A 10,379-nucleotide genomic window follows, 5' to 3' on the forward strand; every position below is an offset into this window, starting at 1 on the left:
TGAAGCATAATTCATGTGGGAACGATTGGCAATGTTTTTAGATAAATTATATGTTAAAGAGATACAGCAAAGCACTAACATACTCTTCACTGGTCTGGACCTTAGAAGACGTATCTTATTTGGATGTGATGTCCTTATAGAAGTAATGAAGTCCAATAAGATCATCAGAGTAGTCTGTAATACAGAGTGACTGATTACCTTTCATAAAGGGAAAATGTAGAGGTAGAAGTGGAGACACACACGTGCACACACACACACACACACACACACACACACACACATATACATGAGGGAAGAGGTGGAAATTATACACTTACCATAAGATGCCAAAACTTGACAACAAATCTTCAGATGCTAGGACAGAAGTTTGGGTCAGATTTCCCTTCAGGAGAAAACAACCTTGCTGATTCTTACTCTCAGATTACAGCATTCAGAATCGTGAGTGGATAAGTTTTTCATGTTTAAAGCACTTATTTAGAATGTTTTGTTATGGCAGCCCAGGTAATCAACCAGAGCACTTTCAAAAAAGTCTAATAATGCCTGGAGAGGCAGTAGTTTCAAATTTCCTATATATTTTGAGGTCATGAGCTAGTTTAAGCTGAAAAGAATTTATTAAGTGTAATTAATAGATTGGTTGAAAGTCTGGGGAGATAGCTCCGTAGAATAAGTTCTTGCCTGGCAAGTTCAAGGGCCTAAACTCAATCCCCAGTTCTTGACAAAAAAAAAAAAAAAGATTGGTTGGGAGGGCTGACTTTCCAGGAATGAACTCCAGCATATCACATGGAAAGCCTGCCTGGGAAGTGCTGCTTTACAAGGTTTTGGGAGCTCAAAATCAAGACCTGCCAGATGCCATCTCAGATTTCCAAAATTTCAGCTACAGCAACAACATCATCAATACATGCGCACATATAACATGAACCTGTTGTCCTTTGTGCAAATGAATCTTTTCTAAACTTCTCCTGGAGGGGAGACCCGCTACCTCCATCTTTAGTCCATGTACAGTGTGACATTTTATGTAGGCTGTGATTACTTGTGGAAAGGTCATTTAATGAATTATGTTAATACAGTTATTTGCTCCCAGTGCATTCAACAAACAATGCTAGATGACTTCAGTCAAAGCTTTTGTTTAGAGAATGGAGAGTGGGAACATACAGAGGCAGAGATCTATGGCAGATCCTATTACACAGACCCAGCAAAAAAATAATTTTACTGGTAATAGAACAAAACTGGGGGCTCCAGTGTTCATCAGCTAAAATGTTCCTTGCCTATTGCCCCTTCTGGTCCCTTTATTTGCTTTCTGGGATTTTGTTCCTGTTAACTTTCCCCTGAGTCCACTTTTGAGGCACATTTTTTAGTATACTCTCCTTGTAGCTGCACCAATTTTTAAACACCCTTCCTATCTTTGTGGATAGTTAATTGCTTTAATGGTTAAGTAGCACAGGCTATTCATGGCCAGTCTTGCATTTTCTTTGGCAAAATAATTCTTTCAGCATTATTGTGCAATCCTGGTTAAGTTCATGCATGAATTAGCAGAATCTCAGTAACATTTTAGGGCTGAAGATTACTTTATGACCTCTGTGAAACATTTTTCACTCTCTTTTCTTAATTGAATGGCTTAAGAGGAAGATGCCAGCTTTGTCAGCAGGGCAGTGGCCTTTGGATGAAAGAGCACCACTCATGGTCCTTGCTTAGGTTGCAGTTTGCTTAGATTTTTGTTGTTGCCAGCATTGTGCTATTTTTTTAATGATACTGTGTAAATTTTAAACATCATAAATGTAAGACAGGTTGATTTAAAAGTCTTATATACTTCTAGACTGAATAATGATCAAGGTACTACTTTATCATTTTTCCTGAAGAATTTTAAGTCAAACAGAGTATTAAGTCACCCCAACATTCTTTAAAAATTAAAATGGAGGAGAGCTGCATGGAGAGAGCCGCACCTGGCACCTCGATTTCTCTGCCAGCATGTCACACTTGCAGATTAAACTCCTGTGTAAGAATATCGGGAAGCAGAACCTCAGGCTTCGGCAGCAGAACCTAAGGCTGCTGGGAGCTTCAAATGTGAGCCTGTCAGAAATTTAAGATGGCGTTGTGCCTGAAGAACCAACAAGAGTTAAAAAAGTTAAAACATCCCTAAAACATTCTACAAATGGGGGCTTGTCCGAAGCTGAGAATGGAGATGTGGCTGAAGAAACAGGGCAGCTTGGGAAAGTTACAAAGTCTGCAGAACTTTTTGTGATTGCCAGCTTGTCAGAAGCTCACAACAGAAATGAGCCTGATGAAATAGGGAATGTCAGAAAAGTTCAGAAAACCTCTGAAATATTCCGTGAATGGGAGCTTGACAGAAACTCAAAACAGAGATGAGCATGAAGGAACAGTGGAAAATGTCAAAGTTCAAAAGTCCCTCCCAGAAACCCGCCATATTGCCAAGGGAGAAGCTGCAATGCAGTCTCCCAACTCAGAATCAGAAAAGAAAAAGAAAAAGAAAAAGAAAAAGAAAAAGAAAAAGAAAAAGAAAAAGAAAAGAAAAATAGTGAGTGATGCTGGGCCTGATATAAAAAAAAGCAAGAAGTGAAAAAAGCACCAACACTGCTGGACAAACAAAAGATGGTGTGGGGAAGTTAGATGGTGAAGAAGGTGACAGCAAGGTGCCCAGCCTGCCCCTGGGACTGACAGCTTTTGAGGATACCTCTTTTGCTTCTCCAACTGATCTTGTCAGTGAAAACACTCTGTGAGCAATAAAAGGAATGGGTTTCGCAAACATGCCTGGAATGCAGCATAAAAGAATTAGACCACTTCTGGAAAGCAGGGATCTCTTAGAGTTGCAAAACCAGGCAGGGGCAAAACCCTTGCATCGCTCATCCCTGCAATTGAACTCATTGTTAAGGTAAAGTTCCTACTCAGGAATGGAACAGGGGCCCTTATTCTGTTCCCTACTAGAGAACTGGCCATGCAGACATTTGGTGTTCTTAAGGACCTGATCACTCACCACACTCACACATACAGCTTGATCATGGGCTGGAGTAACAGGTCTGCGGAGGCACAGAACCTTGCTAATGGGGTCAGCAGCATCGTGGCCAGCCCAGGCCACCTCCTGGACCACATGCAAAATACCCCAGGGTTTATGTGTAAAAATCTACAATGTCTGGTTATTGATGAGGCAGATCGTATCTTGGATGTTGGATTTGAAGAATTAAAGCAAATTATTAAACTACTGCCAATACACAGACAGACCATGCTCTTTTCTGCCATCTAATTAGAAAAGTTGAAGAACTGGCAAGGATTTCTTTAAAAAAGGAGCCTTGTATGTTGGTGTGGATGATGACAAAACTAATGCCACTGTGGATGGTCTTGAGCAGGGTTATGTGGTTTGTCCCTCTGAAAAGAGATTCCTTCTTCTCTTTACATTCCTTAAGAAGAACTGAAAGAAGAAACTCATGGTCTTCTTTTCATTGTGCATGTCTGTGAAATACCATTATGAGTTGCTGAGCTACATTGACTTGCCTGTTTTGGCTGTTCATGGGAAGCAGAAGCAAAGTAAGCGTCCAACAACATCCTTCCAGTTGTGCAATGCAGAGTCAGGGATACTGCTATGTACGGATGTGGCAGTGAGAGGGCTTGATATTCCTGAAGTCGACTGGATCATTCAGAACACCCCTCCAGATGACCCAAGGAACATATTCATTGTGTGGGTAGAACCGCCAGAAGCCTGAACAGAGGAGGGCACGCCTCGCTCATTCTGCACCCAGAAGAATTGGGTTTCCTTAAAGCAGTCCGAGGTTCCACTAAGTGGATTTGACTTTTCCTGGTCTAAAATTTCTGACATTCAGTCTCAGCTTGAAAAATTGATTGAAAAGAACTACTTTCTTTATAAATCAGCCCAGGAAGCATACGAGCATATGACTCCCACTCTCTGAAGCAGATCTTTGATGTTAATAATCTAAATTTGCCCCAGGTTTCTCTGTCACTTGGTTTCAAGACGCCTCCTTTTGTGGATCTCAGTGTGAACAGCAGTGAAGGCAGGCACAGAAAGAGAGGAGGCGGCTGCAGATTCAGCTATCAGAAAAGCAAGAAAGTTGAAAAGTCTAAAATCTTTAAACACATTAGCAGGAAATCATCAGACAGCAGACAGTTCTCTCACTGAAGACAAATTCCTTCAATCTAGAGTAACCATCTTAAAATGAACTTTTTCCTTTACAAAGAAAAAATAAAATAAAATTAAGTTAAAATTAAAATGGATATTTTCTTATATAATTATGCAATTTTTAACCCTAGGAAAATGTCATAATTTCTTAATAACATCTGATACAGAATTTATAATGATATTTGCAAGATTGTCTCATAAGTTAATTAATTATTTTTTTGAGACATGGTAGTTTAGGCCTTCAGGCTGGTCTTCAACTCACGGTGTGCTCCAGGCTGGCCTCACAATCATAGCAGTCCTCCCGACTCAGCCTCCCAAAGGCTGTGATTATAGGTGTACCCCATCATGCCTTGCAGAAGTATTCTTTATAGCTGTTTCTTTTGAAATTCAGGTTTAGAGATTGTATTTTTATGTCTCTTTTCTCACTCTGAATAGGACAGTCCTTTTTTTGCCTTTGCTCTTTTAAGTTACTTTCACCATTGCTGAGACAAAATACCCAACACAAAAAGTTAATGCAGGAAAGGCTTATTTAGATCACAGTTTGTGGAGGTTCAAGTCTGAAACTGGGTGGTTCCATGGGAGGGTGAAACATGGCAGAGAGAGGGGTAACAGCTCATGGCTGCTGAGGACAGCAAAGCAGAAAAAGAGGCAAACAACCTCTTGCAGCCCCTTTTATCTTGTCCAGACTGCTGGGGTTAGGGTGGTACCAGTACAGTCAGTTGGCAGATTGATCCAGCACTCACCCACCCTTAATCTGAGCACCCTTAATCTTAGCAATGAACCAGGAATCAATCATCAACTCTAGATTTGGCTCCCTTTGATAAAAGTGCATGAGGCTTTGGTGAGACATTTAAACACTCACGCACACTCTCCCTTAATTAAATGTAGTGCTACAACTTGTTTGCAGGAATAGGGTCTTGTTGATCTGATCTGAACATGGCTGGTTGCTTTCTTGTGATACTGTTAAGAATCCTTATTTTGTTCCTATATTTTCTGTAAGTGAACATTAATTCAATCTTGATTAGTGTCAATTTCTATTTCTGTGTTTCTCTCACTCTTCAGTCTCAGTCTCTCTCTCTCTCTCTCTCTCTCTCTCTCTCTCTCTCTCTCTCGTATTTGCAGAGGAATCTGTATATTTCATTTTACATATATAGTCTCACTCTCCCATTTTAAATGATAATTAGGTTAATCAGAAGATGAGTGGTGCCTTCTGATTCTTCTTAATTTCTCATAAGAGACTTATCTAGTAATTTTATCAATGAATACAATTACTTGATACAAATATTAAATAAGAGACTACAAAATTTTGAATCTGTAATTTTATCATGTTTTCCAAATTTACTGGTTCAAATTATATAATGAAGTTTCTCTGAAGAACTACTTAAAATATGTTTCACAGAGGAAAGGCAGGAAAACATAGATAATATTTTCTTTCTTATATTATAGTGCTATTTTTTATAGCAAAAAGATCATATTTAGAAGCTCCTTTCAAAGGAAGCAGGAAATGTAGCCTCCAGCCATCCAGCCTCTGCTCTGAATCAGCTCACCCATCCATCCATAATATCCCAAACATTGTGTGCCTCACTTAAATTTAGCAATAATGCCTGGAAGGTGACAATTTTTGTTAAAATACCTAAAAATGTGTTTCTATTTGTGTACATCACAGTCTGCAAAGACAAGTGCTGGGGATATAGCTTAGTGGCATAAATGCCTGCAACGTCCTGAGTTCCATCCCCATTGCTAGAAAAAAAAAAAGAAAAAAATATCTGCAAAGATAATGTAATATAAACCTTCTTAGAGCATTTTATGTAGTGATCTACATGTAATAGAAATGAGATTGGTAGGGCTAGCCAAATAGCTCAGTGGATTAAAGTGCCTTCTTAGGCAGACAAGGGACCCAAGGTTCGATCCTGGGCCTGCCATGTCAGCCCCGCCCCAGGGGCATGCTGAGATGCCAGTTGAGACTGGCCATAGTGGCGCGCACCTGTAATCCTAGAACTTGGGAGGCTGTAAACAGGAGAATCATTATGAATCCGATCTAGTAATGAGTCCCTGAATATCCTGTTGACCCATCCCTAAAATACAAAAAAATAAAAATAAAAAGAAGAAAGAAAGAAAAAGAAATGAGATTGGTAGTTTCCTTTTCTCGTCTTTTTTAAAATTTTTTTATTCGTTTAGATGAGAAAATAAAATAGTACTGAAACAGTTTCAAAAAGGTTGGTAGGACAGTTACAATAATTAATACATTGCATATTGTTGCCTTCACAGTGGTCATTCACAGGACAAGATGCAGACATGATATCTTGTCTAAACAATAGTAGTACAAACCTTTCTTCACATTGAACTAAGAGAAAGTTGCTATATATCTATCCTAACTATTTTGTGTGTATATATATATATATATATATATATATATATTTTTTTTTTTTTCACTACAAAATGGTCCTTTATTTATATCTCCCTGTTTTGGTTTGTTTTGTCAGAGAGGGGTGTTCCATTGTTGTTAGAGAAGCTGTATTTGGAGAAGTCTTTAAAGGGCCTTTTCATACTTGATGTCTTTTTTTTTTTTTTTAAACAGGGTCTCTCTGTCTAGTTTAGGTTGGTTTTGAATTTACTGTGTAGCTCAGGCTGACCTCAAACTCTTGGCAATTCCCTGCCACAGCCTCCCGAGTACTGGGATTGCAGGCATGTGCCACGATGCCTGGTTGAGAGTGATAGTTTTATAAATCCAGTCACTTTTAGTGTTTTTATCTGTGGATTATCAAAGAGAAAAACATTCAGGAATTAGGATCTCAGTTTAGATAACAAAGGATACTAAAGAATTTTTTTTTTTTTTTTTTTGGCGGAACCAGGGATTGAACTCAGGTCCTTTCGCTTGCCAGACAAGTGCTTATTCCACTGAGCTACCTCCCTGGCCCCTAAAGAAATTTTTATATTATGGTAGTATGTAGTTTCAAAATAGGCTAGAGACTCAAGAATAAATGAATGTCTGCCAAAGTGTTAGACGATTATAGTTGGTTATGCCAAAGTACAGAAGGAGTCAATGAAGAGTTAGAAAAAAGAATCTTTTGGTTTATCTTTTGTTTCTGCCACTCTCTAAATATGGATCTCATGAAAATCACTTCAATTCCTTGAGGTTATATCCCAGTCATCCATCTGAATATAAGAAAGACAATGCAAGTCAGGTTTGTTTAGCATCTCAGTTGACCAGTATTGTGTAAATGGAATCAGTAGGAAACAAACAGCACACATTGGTTTCAGGTAACACAGATGGAGGCAGGTGACTAAGGGACTGCTCCGTGCTTCATAATGTCGGCCACATGCAGGCTTAAGCTTCTACCCCCGCCACTTGCCAGTGAGGAAATGGTACCTCATATTGGAATATAAATTCAAATTACTTAAGTGTAACATATAAAGTAGATAAAGGAAAATTACATACAGCATAATGACTCTACATTATAAAGATCCCATAAAAGTCTAGGAATGGGGACAATTACTATGTGATGTTAAACTCCCCAGAGACATTCACTATTAACCTGAAGCAGATTGTTTGGCCAATTAGGGAATATTATTTCACAGTAGATCTGGTCTTTTCTGTGAAGTCTTACACTGTGTCTGACACTTAGTACTATTTTTTTTTAAATCAAGATAGTGAAGGATGATATATACTAGGAAGGTTTATTTTTTTAATGAAATTAAAACTGTTGTCTCCAGTAATGGTGATCTTTTAGGAATTATATTTACTCTCTGTGCTCAGTAAATCTTCACACTGTCTGGCACCAAACTGTCACTTGGAAAATATTTATCAGTTTAATTAGGAAAGCTGTGTGGTGAGTGATAGAGACATTATGACTGGGTGTGAGGAGGAGGGTGGTGGAATAAACGAAGGCTACATTCACACCCTAATCCTAATTAGTTAATAAATATGTGACATAGGGAAAGTCACTTATTTTAAAACCATCCTCTTTTTTAAAAAAATTACTAGAATAATAGTTTATACTATCATTCTAATACATGGAGAAGAATTGTTTTGAGAATTCAATAATGTGATGACGATAAAGCACAAGGGACACTACTTTATACAAATTGAAATTTCACTAAAGTTGATTATTTTACTTACTACTTGAAAGAACAATGATGACAAAGATGATGAAGCAAATGCTTGAACTAAGTAGAAGACCCAGGAAAGGCTCTAGAGAAAAGCTGGTATTTCAAATTGATATAACTGCAGGTGTCCATGGACGAGGGCTTGAGAGCTTTACTAGGTAGTGCAAACATTTAACAGAGCATTCAAGGAATGGATGATCTGGCTGGATGTCAGGAAAAAGAAAGGATCTGAAAGAAGGGAAAATTGACAAATGCAGGCAGAGGAAAAGTGTAAAGGTACTTAAAATATTCGGCAAATGATTTAAACCAGAAAGTGATGTGAACAAATGTGAATTTGCAGAAAACAGCTGTGGCAGTAGAGTAACATGTGGAACTAGGGAGATTAAATGAGCCACTAGATAGATTGGTGGCTCCTGAGAAGGTTTGGGCAAAAGGCGAGCCAGGGTGCGCTAGCAGCAGTAGGGAGTACGGGCTCACTTTTCATGTTACATAGGAAACATAATCAAAAGAGCCTGGGAGGGAAGAAGTAAAGGAGCAGGCAGCTGGCCTATGCTTCATTCACTAACTTTTCCAGAGAAGAAAGAAGGAAAAAAAAAGGGACAGATCACCTGGCCTAATCTCCTTGTCAGCCTGCTAGCCAAGTAAAAGCTGAATCGTATTTGCAGTATAGAGCGGCTTTATATTACGAAATCCTTTTCTAGATGAGTCTGGCTGAAGAATGACTTACAGTACATAGCTCTAGAGGATTGCGTAAGTCATGGCTCCTTGGCATATACAATGTAAACTATTCATGTTTCTGGGTATAAAAATGTAGAAGTTTAAAAACTTACATGCTTAGATCTGTGTGAATAGCCTCATAAAACTTGTGATGAAATCTCATGAATTCCTCACTGATCATTCTGAGTCAGAGAATGCATATCTCATGTAGTATGGAAGGAACTGGAGAGTTATATGGTATGTTCCAGACTTTTCTTCTTTCATCCATGCCTTCAGTCTTGGTATTAATAAAACTTGGTACTCTGACTTCTGAGTTTTGAGAGTCTGATTCAAATTCCTTTGTCTTAGCTCAGAATTTGTGACTGGCTAGATGTGGCAAATGTGGGAAAGAAGTCTCTAGAGCCACTGCAGAGTTTGGAATGGTCTTACTTTCTGTGCGTAGGGATATACAGGATGAATGAGGATCTGCCTTTTCCTAAGAAGAAGATAATAAGGTCAGTTTTAGACTTGTTAATGTTGAGATATCTGTGTAGATTTCAGATAGGAATATCATGTTATACACGTTGGTACTTGGGATCTAACTTAAACCTCATGCTTGCCAGGCAGGTACTATGCCACTGAACTGTATCCTGTGCCAATGTACACTTTCTGCAGGTTAGATAAATTATCAGTGAGTTTAGAGAGCGGGGAAAAAGATGAGTGTTGAGGAAATACATAAAGAAGAGCCTGGACAAAATGATACTAAGAAAAACCGGTCACACATTAAAGTATCGGAGGAGAGGAGGCATTGTGAAATGTATTTGTGTGTGTGTGTGTGTGTGTGTGTGTGTGTGCACGCACACACACAGAAGTATATCTTTAATAGTGTAAATGGTGCAAAGCATCAACCATAGATTAGATGAAAATACCAATTGGACTTACCAATTAGTAGCTTGTTAGTGACTTTAGAGATAATTAAAGAAAATTACAAATTTGTAGAGGTAATAAACTGCATAACTGGGAGATAGTCTCTGGAGTGGATACTGAAGTAGAGAGGATGGATAATTGGATTGATCCCTTTGTGGATTCTTAGTTAAGATTTTATGAAGAACACATCAAAGCTAGTTAAAGATGCCAGTAAACATGGTTTATGTGATTATAGTAGCAAGTTATTTTTAGGATGCGTAAAGAAATCAATAAAGCCATGATAGTGATGAGGAATTCATAGTAGTATCGCCTTGGATGCTAGGGAAACTGGAATATCTGTTCCTTACCGAAATCAAGTCCCTGGGGTATGGTGCCTGGGAAAATTCTTCTCTCAGGTGCTTTCCGGATGAAAGTTTAAGAATATTTCTCACATATGCAAGCGGGTTCTTATAAAACTGTGATCTTGCTAAACTGTTAAATGAAAGGACAGAGGTCTATATATATA

The 10,379-nt window shown here is 38.5% G+C and overlaps 1 protein-coding gene and 1 pseudogene across 1 annotated transcript in view; both read left to right on the forward strand.

Annotated features, from left to right (window-relative positions):
• Kctd8 (potassium channel tetramerization domain containing 8) overlaps positions 1–10,379 on the forward strand; it is a 282,008-nt gene that overhangs the window by 10,941 nt on the left and 260,688 nt on the right. The gene's annotated exons all lie outside the window — the stretch shown is intronic.
• LOC101576076 lies at positions 1,966–4,144 on the forward strand (annotated as a pseudogene).

Source organism: Octodon degus, unplaced genomic scaffold (assembly GCF_000260255.1).
Source record: "Octodon degus isolate 3935 unplaced genomic scaffold, OctDeg1.0 scaffold00277, whole genome shotgun sequence".
NCBI classification, from domain to species: Eukaryota; Metazoa; Chordata; class Mammalia; order Rodentia; family Octodontidae; genus Octodon; species Octodon degus.